At 35.0% G+C, this 17,816-nt stretch overlaps 1 long non-coding RNA gene and 1 other non-coding gene across 3 annotated transcripts in view; both read left to right on the top strand.

Moving 5' to 3' along the window:
* Nucleotides 1-17,586, top strand: part of LOC125098572 (uncharacterized) — a 30,316-nt gene extending 12,730 nt beyond the window's left edge. Inside the window, exons 1-3 of one of the 2 annotated variants that reach the window (XR_007126882.1) lie at nucleotides 2,616-2,677; nucleotides 3,038-3,135; nucleotides 16,582-17,586. This is a non-coding gene — a long non-coding RNA (uncharacterized LOC125098572). Of the gene's footprint in view, nucleotides 1-2,615; nucleotides 2,678-3,037; nucleotides 3,136-16,581 lie in introns of those variants that run through there. The other variant, XR_007126883.1, reaches the window with a different exon arrangement.
* On the top strand, nucleotides 7,482-7,584 carry LOC125099510 (U6 spliceosomal RNA). Its single transcript, XR_007127231.1, has one exon. It is a non-coding gene; the product is annotated as a U6 spliceosomal RNA (small nuclear RNA).
* Nucleotides 17,587-17,816: the final 230 nt, after the last annotated feature.

Genomic DNA, 17,816 nt, shown 5'->3' with positions numbered 1-17,816 from the left:
TGAAGTAGCCTAAGGATAGAGTATTCACCATCACTCATTGCAAGGCAGGTTGGGAATGAGAGGTGAGTATATTTAAGAAAACATGTGAAAAAGCATGTTGATTTAGATGATATTATTTCTTAAGAAAATATGAAATATTTCAGCTCAAACAATTTCCAAAATTTCCAGCTCAGGGACAAAATTTGGCCCAACAATATGATACATGTTTCTGACTCCAGTTTCATGTTTTTCCAAGTCAACATTAAAGAAGAGATCAGATGGTATGAGAAAGAAGGGAATTGAGTGAGCAAGAAAGATAAAGTAGACTGGCAAGAAAGAAATCAAGGAAGGATACACAGAGAGAAGTAGAGAACAAAAGAGAAAAGTATCAGTTGAGTAAGTTCTGAGGTTAAACGTTATTTATTTGGGTTACCTAGAGTTATCCAATCTTTGGAAATGCTAATTAGCTTATTATATAAATATAGTCATTGCTCCCAACTTGTACTTCTTCAACTTAAACCTGAGGTTCTCAGTTTTGAGTATAGATTGTAACCTCATGGAAGTTCAAAAAAAAAAAAAAATCTTTTTTTTTTTTTTTCCCCCGATCTGGATACGACCTGTAATTGTGCTTTTTTAAAGTTCCTCAGATAAATGTAATGTGTGGCTAAAGTTGAAGTCACTTCCATGAAGCTCCCATGACCGACCAAACCAGAGCACCTTCCTCCTCCAAAATAAGGAGTGAATCAACACTCCCAGAGCTGTGGGATCTACCCATATTTTAGACCAGTGGCTCTCAAAACAAGGGATCCATCAAAGGCTCTATGGAACTTTTTATAAGTATTGATTTCTAAGCCCCATATTAGTGATTCTAAGTCAGTAGGTTTTGAGGTTTTTCCTGAGCATTTGTGTTTTGAAAAACCTACATGGATAGCTTTGAAGCAAAACAAGTACATAAAATCACCAACTTAGATGTTTAAACTTCAATTCATTCAGACTTTGAAAGTCGGGAAAGTATCCAAAAACAGAGATGACCTTTACCAAACATAGAAGTTGCTCATGCTGCCCTAACAAAGTAACATAACTCAAACAACAGAGATTTTTATTGTCTCACAGTTCTGGAGGCTGGAAGTCCAAGATCAGGGTGTTGGCCTGACTGGTTTCTACAGAGGGTGGTGAGGGATGATCAGTTCCATGCTTCTCCCCTAGTTCTGGTGGTTTGTTGCCAATTTTGGTGTTCCTTGTTGTAGATCTCTGCCTTCATGTTCTTATGGTGTTCTCCCTGTGTTCATGTCTGTGTCCAAATTTCCTCTTTCTGTAAGGATACCAATTATATTAGATTAGGGCCCATCTCAATGATCTCATTCTATTTAATCATCTTTATAAAGATTCTGTCTCCACATAGTCACATTCTGTGATACTGGTGGTTAGGACTTCAACATGAATTTTGGGAGGGCACAATTCAGCTGGTAATATCAGATGTCTCCGTTTTTTTCTCCAAAAGAACTTTGGCATTGGTAATGTCTATATTGTCATTCTCAAGGAATTAGAACTCAATAAAATATAAGTAGTTAATTGCCCTGAACCTAACCTAACTCTTGTTTGTAATCTTAAGAATTTTAGAAATTGGATTCTATAGCTCATCAATCCATCATCTAATCAGATAAAAGTGTAGGGTAGACATTTTACAATTGTCTGCTTGCAAAACATCAACAAGGACTTTATCATGTGCTAGACTTGAAGAATGCATTGGCTTTGAGACATTTTTAAATTAAAATGGTGGCCTCTTCCCTTTTTCTTCCTGAAAGTTGAGTATCAGGTCTTTGGTCGTATATGGTTATCTGAGATGAAGATATTTAACCTGAAGTCAGCAAACCTTTAATTAAATTGATCCTTTAAAACAAATGTAGAACATTCTTTTTTCCACTGTACAATTTCTAAATAGAATTTTTATTTTTTGTAAAGAAACAAAAGAAAACCAAACCTGAGAACTTTTTCAAATGGTCTATCTAGCATGAAATCTGAGTAATTTTTTTTTTCAAAACTGTTCAATGTACTGATGTTTTATGATTTTTCAAAGGAAAAATTGGAAAATAACATCACCTTAGCACAGGCAAGGATCTAGTTCTCACCATTTTTGAATGCAGACAAATCAATTAAATCTCAGAATTCAACACACGAAGAAACACTGAAAGTGTTTCTGTTTTATTTTTCATCTGGAAAAGAAGAGCTAGGGAGAAATAATGGGCAAAATTAAGATAAGAACTAGTTTCATGGCAGTTTCACCGAGAACTGTCATCATCTGCTCATGTAAAAAAGGATGTCAGAGCAAGAGACCTTAAAAAAGAAGAAATAAACAAACTGGAGCCAAAACACGAAGCTGTGGAATTTGGGTTTGTTCTGGGTTTTCACAATTTCTCTTTGGGGACTTCGCTTGAAGATGGAACCCTGTCTTAAGCATTCTGCCTCTCTGAAGGGATTCCATATTTTATAAGATAGGGAACAAGGAGTGTGTGTACGTGTGTGTGCATGTGTATGTGTGTGTGATTTTTGGATAGTGTGAATGTTGCCTTTTCTCTGATATACAAAAGCAGCATAGTTTATATGGACATACTTTCCACCTAGAGAGAAATGAACCCAGAATAGAGGGAACATTTTGGCTGAGAGCCTCAGCTGGGATGTGGAAAGCAAACAGAATAAGGTGAGTTGAAGGTTAAGCTGCGTTGTATTGATGTAGTAATGTTGTCTTTAGAACAAATTAGCTCACTGGGACTTGGTGACACAGTGGTGTATTAAACCCTTCTTTACTAAAAGAACATGTGCAGATTGTTTCTAGCTTGAAAAAGGCCAGTGAAAAATGACACAATGATCAAGCTTGAAAAATGTTTACTTTGCAGAAAATCATTTAAAAATGGAATCTCAATTTTGTTGGCAGCTCGGTTTTTTAAAAGGGCTATTTATTCTAGACTGCTGCAGCATATGGTTTATTACAGTTTATATGGTATATTGGAACTCATGAGCTCGAGCACCTTAGGGAATGTTTGTTTTTATTTTTTTAAAGGTGGTTGGACTGAAATTCAGTATGAATCATATAAGAGAGATTTAGAAGCACGTGAAGATAAATGTTTCCCATGTGACACCAAACAGCACATTTGGAAGGTGAGCCTATATAAATAAATACTAGAAAAGACCTTAGTTTTAACAGATATCAATAAGGAATAGGATTGTGTCTTCCCTTAGTTTGAGAAGGAAATACAGTTTTTTATACTAAAAAGAATACTCTCGTCTCATGTAAATTTCTGGAAGCTTCATTAGTGTGGAACTAGTCTTAACGTTCATACTTTCATATTGATTCACTGACTCATTTGTTTGTTACTGAGTATCTGCTTATTATAGTATCTGCTATTCTGCTTGGCTCAACAGGTATAAATCTTAGTAAGACACACTTCTGACATTGAAGAAACTGGAGAGTAGCCGTTTTTCCTTTAAAAATATTACATTAAAAATTATATTAAATACATTTGCTATATAGTCACATAATTAGTGTACAATTATATTGTTAGTCATTAAACACTAGTAAATCATCTGTTTCTAGATACCTCCCTAACTCATTATATCAGTGACCAGAACAGTATCTAGCACTGAGTAGTGGGTACTAAATAACATTTTTTTGAAAGAATGAATGGTAGGGTGGGTGAATAAATAACTAAAAAACATGTATGTTCTGCAATTGGAAGTTATTCATTATTTATTACTGATACACTTAAAAATTATAAAAATAAAAACTCTTTTTAAAATGTTTGACAGAATAAATTTATTGATCTAGAACTTAAAGACAAACATTTAGAAAAAACCATATCTCCTGCCTTTCTATGGCCTCTTTTCAATAGCCTTACTTCTTTTTAAAATAATATCAGGGGAAGAAAAGAAAAAAACCACAGCCTTTTAACTAGCTCCCAAGAATAGCATTAACAAAATTAGCATAGTGTATGTCTTTAAACAAATAAAATGCAAATGAAAGCCTGTTTTAGGTTCTTTTCTAATTGTGTTTATGTTTGAGAATACTACAGAGAGTGAAGCCTTTTACTATAACTTATTGTTTCTCATATTTTTTTAAAAATTAAAATTATAAGGGCACGTGGGTGTCACAGCCGATTAAGTGTCCCATTCGTTTTCTGCTCAGGTCATGACCTCAGGGTCACGAGATCAATCCTTGAGTGGGACGCCATCCTCAATGGGGAGTCTGTTTGAGGCTCTCTCTCCCTCTCCTTCTACCTCTCCCTCTGATCTCTCTCTCTCCCAAATAAATAAATCTTTATAAAAATTAAAATTAATAAAGTTGGACCTATTATTCCTGACATTTAATAAATAAGCTTATTAAAAAAGACTGTCTTCTCTAACAAGCAGTATCATTCCTTATTTGACAGTACATCATTGTTGTAAGAAGCTTTTCACAAGAAAGAATTCAAATTTTACAACTGCATTAGTGAGAAGAAGCTAGGTTGATTCCTAAAGTGTATTTTGCTGATTTCATCACATACTTCCCAATAAATGCACTTTCCCCAGAAGCTTGAGTATAATCTAATAATTTAACATATACTATCTCACTTGATACATTTCTAATTTTTTTATTTGTATTTGTTGACATGGTATTTTGTGTTTTTCGTTGGTCATTAAGGAAATGATCTACTTTTTCATTATAATTACATACGAGAAACTGACTTATTGTGACTTTTATGTCTAAAGACTGATTTGAGTTGAATCATTTCAGAGAAGCATTTCTCTAATTAGTTGGGTAATTTATATTGTTCTAATAAATTATAACCATATTTTTGGTTGTCTTCACTGGTCTTGATTTTAATAACTGTTGCATGTACTGTTTTTTACAGTACATGTCCCATTTCTTCATTAGTAAAAAGGAAAGGATGACAGTTATCATTTCACAATGCTAGAGAAATAAACACATCCATTTGTGCTTGGTACAGTGTCTGGCACAAAGTAAATAATGCTATTTATTATTATAAATAAAAATTGTCCAATATACTTCAGATTTACAGGTGTCACTAAGATATAGAAAGTAAAGTAAAGGGGATTTTTCGATATTATATTTACACTGCATGAGCACCTGTGCTGGTACATTAAATATATTTATTTACTCTTAACCTCAACCCTTTGAGGTAACTGTAATCTAGGTAGATTACAGTAATCTAGATAGAGCCTAGATAGGATGGATGTAGCATCCAGCTCACCCAATATCCTAGTGGTTAATTGTAATTCATGTTTCTTTCTCATTCATCTCACAGTTGACCATGGATTCCCCCCAAGAAACACTACTCCACTCACACATACTGAGAACAAGGCTATTTCTATAGAGTGGTTCTATCCCCTTCTAAGGCTTCGAGTCCCAAAACTGGGTCTCTGTTTCCAGGGAGCAGATAGAGAAGAGAATGCCAGATTAAAGAAAAGATCAAACTTAGGGTCAAGGTTAAAACAATAATTGTATGATGTTATAACCTTGCTCTTCATTAAACTATACTACTTATTCCTCTCTGTGTTCCTACCATTTCAAATTAAGCATTTGTTTATTGAATTATGTATTCAACAAATTACTCCCTATTGGTTCACATAATATGTTAGCTGAATGAATTAAATATTGAATTTACTAATATAAGAAATCACTGCTTACCTATAGATATTATCCAGAAAAATATCTCTATCAGAATCAAATCAGAATCTTTATTGGCAACTTCTTCCATATTCATTTTACTCTATGGTTTTATAAATTTAGTGTCATAATATTATTTAATTGTGCTAGGATTTATTTGTTATTTGAAATTAGGATAACTTTATTTCCAATGAAAGTGAAAATACAACAAAATATTGGGTTATTCTCTATTTTGTGCTTTTCTAATGAAGCATTAAAAAAGCTAGTCTTCATTTAGATTTAAACTTTAAAAACAAATTGTTTCTGATCAGATGTATCTTCTGACACTGAGGAAAGATTTAAATGACAAGATTTCTGATTCTTAATAGGAACTATGGTATCCAGAAAACTTCTTCCTTAAAAAGAATGAAACTCTTGATAGAGTAGGTTATTAGATAAAAAGTACAGAAGAGAAACTGAACTGCAGGTGAAAAATTAAGGTTATAGATTTACGAATTATTTATAAAACCAGGAAATCAGGCTCTGTTAGCCTACAAATAGGTTTAGAATAAGAAGAATGACCAGAGGGGTGCCTGGGTGGCTCAGTCAGTTTAGCATCTGCCTTTAGCTCAGTTCATGATCTCAGGTCCTGGGATCTAGCCCTGCATCAGGCCTTCTGTTCAGCAGGGAGTCTGCTTCTACCTTTCCCTCTCCCTCTCTGCGTGCTCTATCTCTTTCTCTCTCAAATAAATAAATAAAATCTTAAAAAAAAAAAAAAAGAATAACTGGAATCCCAGAGAATATCAGTGTTTATTGTGCCAGTAAATATCTCCTGAATTAACCTTACTTTAAATGAATGCCAACATTTTAAGAATATTTGGAGCCCCTGGTTCTTCTATCTATTGAGCTTAATATCCTAAAACTTCTATTAAAGAAAAAAAAATTACCTGGATTCTAATTCTGCTGTATTTTTCAATTATTGAAGCAAAGTTGTGAGATCTCCAAAATTTCTTTCTTGCTAACTCATTGAGAGTGAGCTAATTTTTCACTGCAGGTAGTTTGATTTTTACATTACTAATAGCCTATTTTATTTTATTTTTTTAAAGATTTTATTTATTTGACAGACAGAGATCACAAGTAGGCAGAGAGGCAGGCACAGAGAGAGAGGAGGAAGCAGGCTCCCTGCAGAGCAGAGAGCCCGACACAGGGCTCGATCCCAAGACCCCAGGAGCATGACCTGAGCTGAAGGCAGAGGTTTTAACCCACTGAGCCACCCAGGCACCCAACTAATAGCATATTTTAAAACTGTTGGTATTTCATTGGTTTTGAATTGTTCTAAATGGTCTGTGAAACAAAAGCAACTCTTGGACTGCTGCATACCCTCATAGGACAAAACTGGATACAAAGTATGAATGACCTTGCTATAGATACTTTGGACCAATTCTGCTTTTTTTTTTTTTTTTTTTAAAGATTTTATTTATTTATTTGACAGAGAGAGAGATCACAAGTAGGCAGAGAGGCAGGCAGAGAGAGAGAGAGGGAAGCAGGCTCTCTGCTCAGCAGGGAGCCCGATGCGGGACTCAATCCCAGGACCCCGAGATCATGACCTGAGCCGAAGGCAGTGGCTTAACCCACTGAGCCACCCAGGCGCCCGGACCAATTCTGCTTTGAAGAATGCATTCCCACAGAGAATGTGTGTCACTGAATTCAGTTAACAAAAGGACAGAATTATACAAAGTAGTAGACAAGAAAGTTTAATTATCAAAGTTAACATGAGAAAGCTAAAATGACCAAAAACAATAAACAAAATAGCAAGTTTTGTACATTCATTTCTTTAGTTTTTAGTTACAGTTAGTCCTACTGGCTCCAGCAACCCATAGACTAAAATTGGAACCATACAGAGAAGGTTCACGTGGCCACTGTGTAAGGATGATATGCAAATTCATGAAGCGTTCCATATTTAGTTAGTCATATACTTTTCAAATTATGTATATAATATATGTAGACATTACACATTTAATGATTTCTTTTATTTAGATATCATTTTGCAAAATGCATAGCACATTCAAAAAGGATTTGGCAGAGTATTTGTCACAGAGGAAGAACAGATAAATCTTAATTGTTCTTTGCTAAGTTCTTGGCATGCATTGTCTCATTTCGTACTCACCAGCCTATGAGTACATGCTACTAGCGCTTCTATTTTAAGGGAGGAAATGAAAGATTTAAAAACCTAAATAATGTTTTTATTGAAGCACAATTGAAATAAAATTTTCTATTAGTTACAGGTGTACTTCATACTTAATCGGCATTTTTACACATTACAAAATTATTCCCACGATAAGTCTAGTTACCATCTGTCACCATATAAAATTATTATAATACTGTTGACTATATTCCCTATGCTGTACATTACAATCCCATGACTCATTTATTTTATAACTTGAAGTTTGCTCTTTGGTCATATACTCTTGCTAGACCTGAGAATTCCTTTAATGTCTTGTGATGCCATGTGTCTCTTCATTAGCTTATCTCAATCTACTATCACCTTTATCTGTCTTTCTTTCCTCCTGTACAGGCATGACCCATTTGGGGGCAAAATTTAGTCCTGGGAAAGAATATATATAACTTAAAAAATAGGTAGGCATGGCTGTTTATGGGCCATATATGTGTCTGTTTCAGACATGATTATGTCTCAATAGGAAATTAGAAATGGGCAAGAAATAGGTAAAATAATTAAAATATAGGGTTTCTATTAGCATCCAATAAGTAGAAGGCTCAAAAAGTAAATAGGGTTTGGTTGGATTCTAACCAATTCTTCTTGAGAAATAATATGTCCCGAGTTTTAATGATCATTCAGATTAAAGTTAGACATTCCCATAATCTTATTTCAGCTAATGATATATGAAATCACTTCCTGCTGTAGCAGCCATTTCCATAAATGCCAATATTTATGTTTCCAGTATTTAAAAAAATCACAACCTTCTTAGTCTCAGTATACTCAAATTTAGTACCAGATTACCAACTGAAACCCTGAAATAGTACCTGGCCACCTACCTTTATTCGTAGACCAATAAAATCTGGAGCCTTAAAAACGCCATCACCTTGTTTGACTGCACTGAACTGTGAAACCTGGAAGGATGTAGAAACCAGAACAGGCTGCTAAAATGAAGTCATCTTGCTAAAGGGACAATTTGTAATGGGGCATTGTGCTGACAGGTCTGCAAGCCTATAGTCTAAAGTCAGTGTGTACGTCTGAGCTCAAAATAGACCTTGTGTGTGACAAAAACAGCATTATTCTCAACAGTTGAGGGAACTTGATGGATATTGCTTCTCCGAACTCCAGAAAATTAAAATTGAGGCCCTATGGGACGGTCTATTCATGTAGCATGCTCTTGTTTCTTAAAGAAATGATGGTGTATTTAGAAAGAATGGTGTACAAATCCTCACTGAACAGGAAGAATTATCTGTCTTTATTTTCCAAATTAAAAAAAAAATGACTATCTACATATATAGTCTGACAGCATTTTTTTGTGTCTTAATCATTAAAAGGTTTATCTCAGTTTAAACTTGAAACCATATTTCATAATGCATTGCTTATGGTGAAAAAAATTAAAATGATATTAAATAGCATTGTCCCAAAAGTCTGGGTGGAATTGTTTATCTAGAACCTGATACTTTGTTGACAGAAATACCATAGTATCTGGAGTAGTTTGAGGAGACATAAAAGTTTCTTCTTTTTATAATGCATACTTTATGCTCTTATATGTAATCTCTATGATCAACATAAGCAGATTTTCGCTTTGATTTTTAAAATTTTCAAACAGAAATATGCATGTGCAAAATAAATATTTCAATTTCAAATATTTGTCTATTGTAGATTTCCAGATGCCTCAAAATTTAACATGCTCCATGTTAATTTATAGATCAGACAATTCTCCCTTAGTAAAAGCAGAATTTATTTTTCTTGGTGGAAAGGATTTGTCTGACAGCCTTCAGCAGCCATTTTGGGTGGAAGAAAATCAGAGAATGAGAACTGTAGTCCTAGCTTTGCCAAGTTTGTTCATCCCTCTAGATCAGTTTCCCCTCTGAAAGATGAAGGGCTTGAAGTCCATAGCAATAGTTCATATTTACTGAGAACTTGTTTCCGATCAGGCACAAGAGCTCTACAAGGCCACTCCTAATATCAACTGCATTATGTGAATGAGGAACATTAAGACACAAAAAGATGAAGCAACTCTCATAAGTAATAACAGAGAAAGCCAGAATTTGAACCAAGACACTGGCTCCACAGCCCGTGCAAATCTGCAACTCATTCTGCCTTCCCAAAGTGTTTTCTAGCTGTGAACAAAATGAACGATTCTACATCTTGCCTTGTTATAGTTTGCAGTTTAAATCTTTGTGCTTGAATTAAGATTATGTTTTCCCACATTTTTTTATAGTAAACAGTCTATTAAAGCATGGACATGTAAGTAGGATCATATTTAGCGCTGTGGTGTCCAATTAAAGACAGCCTCTTTTTCTTTTCTTTAGTTCTTTTGAAAATGAAAAACTGACCTTCTTCCTATATTCACAACTAAGCAAAGAGAAAGAACCTAATAGTCATAAAAAAGAAAATAATGTCTGGAAAAAAATGAAAAAATAAGATGGCCCATTTCCACATCCAAGTAACACATCTATTAGAAAATAAATCACTTTCTTTCAACATGCCTAGTCCAGCATTGGGAGATACAGAAGCCAAACAAACTTTCTGATCATTTTCAAAGTTGTATCTAATAGAGGCAAATTCCAGCTGAATATGTATATGGATAGATATAATTAATTTTATAGAAACAAGTCATGTGGAGTAGATGAATAGTTAGTAATTTAGATCATTCCATGAACTCTGAAGTACCCCAAATCACACACTAAATTAAAAACACTTGTTCAGTTGAAATGGAAACACTGGCTGGACCTAGCTACACCCTAATAAAACCAAATAATTATTCTGAACTCTAATTCTGAAAAGTGAAATTATCAGCTGTTATTTGGTTTAAAGAAAAGTTTTAAATTTGACCAAATTAGCATACATTTTTTTCCTGACCTTTGCCAGCTCCAAATGGAGAACCCCAGTCCATTTCATAAGATGTTTAATGTGCTCCCAAATACATCCTATCAAAAAAGAAAATTACAGGCCAGTATCCCAAATGAACACAGATGAAAAAATCTTCAGCAAAATATTAGCAAACTGAATTCAACAATACATTTAAAGAATCCTACAGGGATGAAGTGGGATTTATCCCTAAGATTCAAGGATGGTTCAACATCTGCTGATCAATCAATGTCACGGATCACATTAACAAAATGAAGGATAAAAGTCAAGATCATTTGCAGAAAAAGCATTTGACAAAATTCAACGTCCATTCATAATAACTCTCTGCAAACTAGGAATAGAGGGAATGTACCTCAACATAAGGAAGGCCATACATGATAAATGCACAGCTAACATTATACTCAACAATGAAAAGATCAGAAACAAGACAAGAATGCTCACTCTTACCACTTGTATACACTGCTAGAAGTGCTAGCCAGAGCAATTAGACAGAAAAAGTAAATGAAAGGGAACCTAAATTAGGTATGGAACCACGAAAGACCATGGAATAGCCAAAGCAATCTTGAGAAAGAGGAACAAAGCTGGAGACATCACACCTCCTGATTTCAAACTATACTATAAAGCTGTATAAAAACAGTATGTACTGGCCTACAAAGAGACACAAAAATCAAAGGAACAGGATAGAAATCCCAGAAATAAACCCATGCAAACATGGTCAATTAATTCATGACAAGGGAGTCAAGAATGTACAATGGAGAAAGAATTGTCTTCTCAACAAATGGTGCTAGCAAAACTGGACAGACACATGTCAAAGAATGAAACTGGACAAAAATCAACTCAAAATGGATTAAAGATTTGAATATAAAATCTGAAGCCATAAAGCTCCTAGAAGAAAACATAGGGGTTAAGCTCCTTGACATAAGTCTTAGCAATGGGTTTTTGGATTTGTAACCAAAAACAAAGACATTAAAACCAAAAATTAACAAGTAAGACTACTTCAAATTAAAATGCTTCTGCACAGCAAAGGAAACCATCAACAAATTCAGAAGACAACCTATAGAATGGGAGAAGATTATTTGCAAATCATGTACCTAGTAAGGGGTTAATATCCAAAATATATATAGCACTCATATAACTCAATAGTGCAAAAAATATTTTTAAATGAATAGAGAGCTGATAGACATTTTTGCAAAGAAGATATACAAATATATACATACATATATGTGTGTGTGTGTATAGATACATATAAGTCAGAGAAAAATGAATACTGTATAATCTCACTTATATATGGAATCTAAAAAAAAAAAAATACTGAACTCAAAAATAGAGAACAGTTTGGTGGTTGCTAGAAGCAGGCTATGGGAGTTTGGGGTCAAAACATACAAACTACCATTCATAAAATAAATAAGTCCTGGGCATGTAATGTGCAACATGGTGACTATAGTTAACAATATTGCATTTTATATCTGAAAGTTGCTAAAAGAGTAGATCTTAAAAGCTTTCATTGCAAGAACTAATTGTAACTATATGAGGTGGTGGGTGCTAACAAAAGTGGGACAGTTTTTTCACAGTATACACATATGTCAAATGATTACATTGTACAGCTTAATAATACCTTGCTATATGTCAGTTTTAGCTCAACAAAACTAGAAAAAGTAAAATTCCAAAACTATTAATTTAGAAAAAAAAGAGTATGAGCACACCACAAAAATAGAATAGAATAAATCTTCCAGACTCCAGATTACAGAGGAAAAGATTAAAGAGAAAAGCAGGTAAGAGACAAGTACAATATGTGATAGAGAGGCTAACAGTATGAGCAGTTGCAGTCCCAAAAGAAGAGCAAGAATGCAATACAAAAAATATTCAGTGATGAGAACAAGAATTTCCACACCAATGGGGAAATCAAGTCTGAAATTCTAAAGCACATTACAATAAGAATTTTTTTTTTTTTTTTAATGAGGAAGGAGCACACCAAATAGTAATGGAATAAACAAAAAGAAAAACAGAAGACCAAGGGATGCCTAGGTGGCTCAGTCAGTTAAGCATCTGCCTTTGGCTTAGGTCGTGATCCTGGGGTGCTGGGATCCAGCCATGCTTCTGACTCCTTGCTCAGCAGGGAGTCTCCTTGTCCCTCTGTCCCTCCCGCCCCTGCTCGTGCTCACTCTCTGTCTCATAAATAAATAAAATCTTTAAAAAAAAGAAAGAAAGAAAGAAAGAAAAGAAACAGAAGACAGAAAAATTCTGAAAGGAGCTTGAGAAAAACAACCCAGCACTCACAGAAGAGGAATGATTCATTACAAACCACTGAAAATCAGTGGTACAGGCATCATTAAAGCTATAAGCCATTACACTGTAGTTTTGTGAATTTCTTCTTAAATCTAACAGTTTTGCTTCATAAATTTTATTTATTTATTTATTTATTTATTTATTTATTTATAGAGAGCATAAATATGCATGGGAGGGAGGCGCAGAGAGGGAAGGAGAGAATCTTTTTTTTTTTTTAAATTTTATTTTTTATAAACATATAATATATTTTTATCCCCAGGGGTACAGGTCTGTGAATCGCCAGGTTTACACACTTCACAGCACTCACCATAGCACATACCCTCCGCAATGTCCTAACCCCACCCCCCCTCCCAACCCCCCTCCCCCCATCAACCCGGAGAGAGAGAATCTTAAGAAGGATCCACACCCAGCGTGGAGCCTGCTTGATCTCACAAAAATTTATGGGTACCATCTGGAGAAAAATATACATAGACACATATTTTTAAACCCAGGAGATGACAAAAGGAATAAGAGAAATTGAGTAATCAAAAACTACCAATAGGAAAATGAAATTTATGCATAGTAAATATAAAACATGCAGCGAAATGTCCGGGAAGAGTCAAACATACCAATAAATATAATAAATTGAATGAATTAAATCCTCATATAAAAAGGCACACATTTTAAAAATCCAATTTAAAAAATAAGTTACATTTCTTTCATTACTAGATACACATAACAGACAAATTACCCAAAATGAATGGACAAAAATAAACCTGTTAATACCTTCAGTGGTGATAGTAGTAACTCATTAAATAGGTTTCTGAGTGAAAAGCATTCAGCTGGATGGAGCTCAATAGCTCAGTGTTAAAAGAGGAAATTTATCAAAAAGGTATAACAGTCATGTGTGTTTATGCTCCAAATGATATGGAATTAAAATTTATAAGGGCACCTGGGTGGCTCCTTTGGTTAAGCATCAGACTCTTCCTTTTGGCTCAGGTCATGATCTCGGGGTCGAGAGATCAACATTATGCATTTCTATAATGTCTTGACCAGTTTGGAAATCTTTTCCCACATTGTATTAAATTTCAGATTTACATTGGCAGAGATTGGTCAGATATCCCTACAGGTTTTCTTTCAATTTGATTACCAAGTCGTCTTATATTGCATGTTCCACGCTTCCTTTCTTCAGTTTCCTTTCATCAAATTCTACTGTGGAATTATTCTGTGCAGAGACAATGAGTATGTACTTTTTGAGTACCAATACATCTGAAATAGTATTTTATGCATATGTACTATTTTCCCTGAGCACTTTGAAGACTTTATCTTTATCTTCCTGCATTGTAAGTTTCATAGAAGGCTGATGAGAGCTTCGGTCTCTCTCCACAGTAGGAGCCTTGCTTTTTCATAATTCCTTTTATTCTCATTGCTCAGAAATTTCAGGAGGTCTGCCTAGCCCTTCGTGGGAAGATATGAGTTTCTTAATCTTGGTGTAATTTTACATCTTGCCTGTGATTGCCTTCCCCTTCATCTCTTTTCATCTTGTTCAGAAACTACTGGTGAGTGACACTAGCTACGAGATACTACCTTTTTTTCCAGTACCTCTATGCTTTGCCTCCACCTTCTGAAAGGTTTCTTTTTCTATCAATGTACAATTCAGTGTCTTAGCCAGCTCAAGTCCCCATAACCAAATATCTTAAACTGGGTGTCAAAACAACAGAAATTTATTTCTCACCATTCTTGAGGCTGGGTGTTTGTGATCAAGGTGCTAGCATGGTGAGGAGAGGGCCCTCTTCCAGGGTGCAGACCACTCACTTCTCCCTGATTCTTCAAATGGCAGAGAGCAGAGAGGTGAAGGAAGTGTCTTGTGACCCTTATTAAAAAAAAAAAAAGGCACTGCTCCCATCATAAAATCTTCACCCTCATGATCTGATTTAAACTTACTTACTTTCCCAAAGACCCTGCCTTTTAATATCATTTCACTGAGGGATTGTATTTCAGTGTATAAACTTGGGAGGGACGCAAACATTCAGTTTATAATAGTTTTCAGTAGACATGTTTTAGCCCTTCTATTAAACTTTTAATTTTGTCCATCATATTTCAATATCTAAGAAATAGTTGCCAGTCATTCTTTTTCATAGCAGTCTCCTTGTATGTACAATCCTCTGGTTTTCCCTAAAAGTACAAGTTAGTTTTTTTTTTTTTTCCTTCTTGCAATTTTTGTTTTTTGTTTTACCAATTTCTTGTGCAGTCATTGTTCTAATTTCACTTCTGTTCTTCATATTATTAGCTTTGCAGAGACCCTTCTTCTGGCTCTTTTATTTCTGTGCTCCCTAGTCCTCTTTTACTTGACCTTTGGCCAATAGCTTCATATTTAATTACTCTGATAGGGACCTCTTTGAAATCGTTGTCTCCAAGCTGAGCATTTTTCTTGGAGTTTTGATAGAAAGCACTAATCTTACCTCATAGCAATTCTATCTCTTCCTCTCTCCCCTCACTCATAGTTTTTATGTTCATCTCTCTTAATCTCCCAGAGATATCTCAATTTTTTTTTTCAGATGCAGACATGACAGTTTTATTTTTTTCCCATCATGTCATGATTGCGGATAAATTCCTTTACTTAATACATATTTTATTTTCACTTTTTCATAGATTTTTTTTTCATAAACTTTTTCATAGACTTTCATAGACTTTTTCATACATTTTTTCATAGCAGTGAGAGAGATACAAACACATGAATTTACTTGGCCAAATTGAACCAGAAGACTCGAATTACTTTTTCTTAGAAAAGCCTTACCTACATCTCACCATTAGAATAATATATGCAAAACTAAAATACAGTTGCTTCACTTCCTGGGAAAGAAAGTGTTCCTTCTACTGGCAGTCTTGATAGCCTAAGAAACAAAGCTAGACATGTAGGACATACATCCTCAAGTTTATTTCAGTGACAACTTTTTACAAGAAAACATTGGAGGATTAAAAACTTGCTTTTAGGGGTGCCTGGGTGGCTCAGTGGGTTAAGCCGCTGCCTTCGGCTCAGGTCATGATCTCAGGGTCCTGGGATCGAGCCCCACATCCTGCTCTCTGCTCAGCAGGGAGCCTGCTTCCTCCTCTCTCTCTACCTGACTCTCTGCCTGTTTGTGATCTCTCTCTGTCAAATAAATAAATAAAATCTTTAAAAAAAAAAAAAACTTGCTTTTAAGAGCGGAAACCATTTTTGTTTGTTTTCCTTTATGTGAGCAGTTCTTCGCAGAGCATAAATTGATGTGCCCCTTTAGAAACCTATATCTTTATAATCAATAAATTTTATTTTGAAAAAATAATCTAGAACTTGAATAGAGAATGCTCCTACTAGAAATAAATAAAAATATGGGGGGGATTGTTTTGTTTTTTTTTTAAGTAAACTTCAGGCACAGCATGGAGCTTAGTGGGGGGTTTGAACTCATGACCCTGAGATCAAGAACTGAGCTAAGATCCAGTCCCATGCTTACCTGACTGAGCCACACAGGCACCCCATAATATGGGGTTTTTTTCTCTTTGTTTTATTATTCTATTTTCTAATATTTTTGGTGCAATAAACTCCATTAAGAACATTTTTTTTTTAAAGGTTGAAACTTTCTGGAGATACCAAATAAAATTCGAGGCACTACACACTGCTGGTGGAGAGCCTGAGCACAGATGCTGTGGATATCACCGCCATTCACATCACAACCTTTAAGGAGGAAGACCACCTCAGGATTCATCGATACAGACATAATGATTTAGAAGCCTGGTCGAATTATTTACCATTAGGTTTTGCGCCAGTTGATCAATGGGCAGCAGGAAGCCTAGATTTAATAGAAAGTGTCAGCAAGGAATCACTATCACTGACATCCATCTCGTGACCACCTCATGCTCCCCCCTCATTAAGTCCTCTAAGGGCCCTTCCTTCCGTGAGAAAGATTACATTATGGGAATGATGCTGCTGCCAGAGCTCACTGGTCACTCAGGCAGCACCGTTTTGCAATCTGTAGCCTTCTTGAAAGGAAGTTGTGGGACCAGAGATCCAAGTATGAGGCCCTCGAAGAAACCACCGGGGTCTCCGATGGTTCCCCATTCAAGTCTGAGGCCTTTCAGTTTCTCATTGCTTGTCCCTTCTTAGCATTTTCACCTAAAAGAGACAAAAGCATGGTTTTCCTTAAAGAAATGTAAGGCTATATCCCTGGTTTAGAATGCTATAAGACTATGAATCATGAGCTAATATTCTTCAGACAAGATGTACTAGTTTTTATGTCCCTAGATACTTAACTATTTCCAACAGAGCATTAGTCATTGGTCCCGGGACTTTCCCCAGGATTTTCCATGAACTTCCATATGTTCTTCCAGTTACTTAGCTTCTTGTTTTTTCCCCTAGTATTCTGTGTAAGGAAAATTTCTCACAATAGATGATACACACTCTAGTTTGGCAAGATACCCGTCATGAGCACGTGGGTAACTGAAACCCTAAATGCATATTTGCAGGTCCTTGTTTCAGTTTTTGTTTTTGTCCTAACCAAGAGATAAAATGATAAGGATTTATATTTGGAAAGTGTATCTGGAAATTTACAATAAACCAGTAAGTAGAGAAATTTCACATCATGGAAAACTCGTCTTTATTGTTTTCAATTTTTACTGTATTTCACTACTTGTCTATTTAAAGAGAACAGACCAAAAAAAAAAAAAAAAAAAGAATTGCCACATTATTATTTGCTTTTAGCATTTCTTAGAGCTTTATTAAGAAGCAAAATGTTTACCCATACTGACTACTGTTCTTTTTATGCTGACAAAAATACAAACTAGATACAGAAAACAAATTTAGATTGG

Source organism: Lutra lutra, chromosome 4 (assembly GCF_902655055.1).
Source record: "Lutra lutra chromosome 4, mLutLut1.2, whole genome shotgun sequence".
NCBI lineage: Eukaryota > Metazoa > Chordata > Mammalia > Carnivora > Mustelidae > Lutra > Lutra lutra.
Note: the sequence above shows the minus strand (reverse complement) of the source record. Positions and strands in the feature narration are given on the sequence as shown.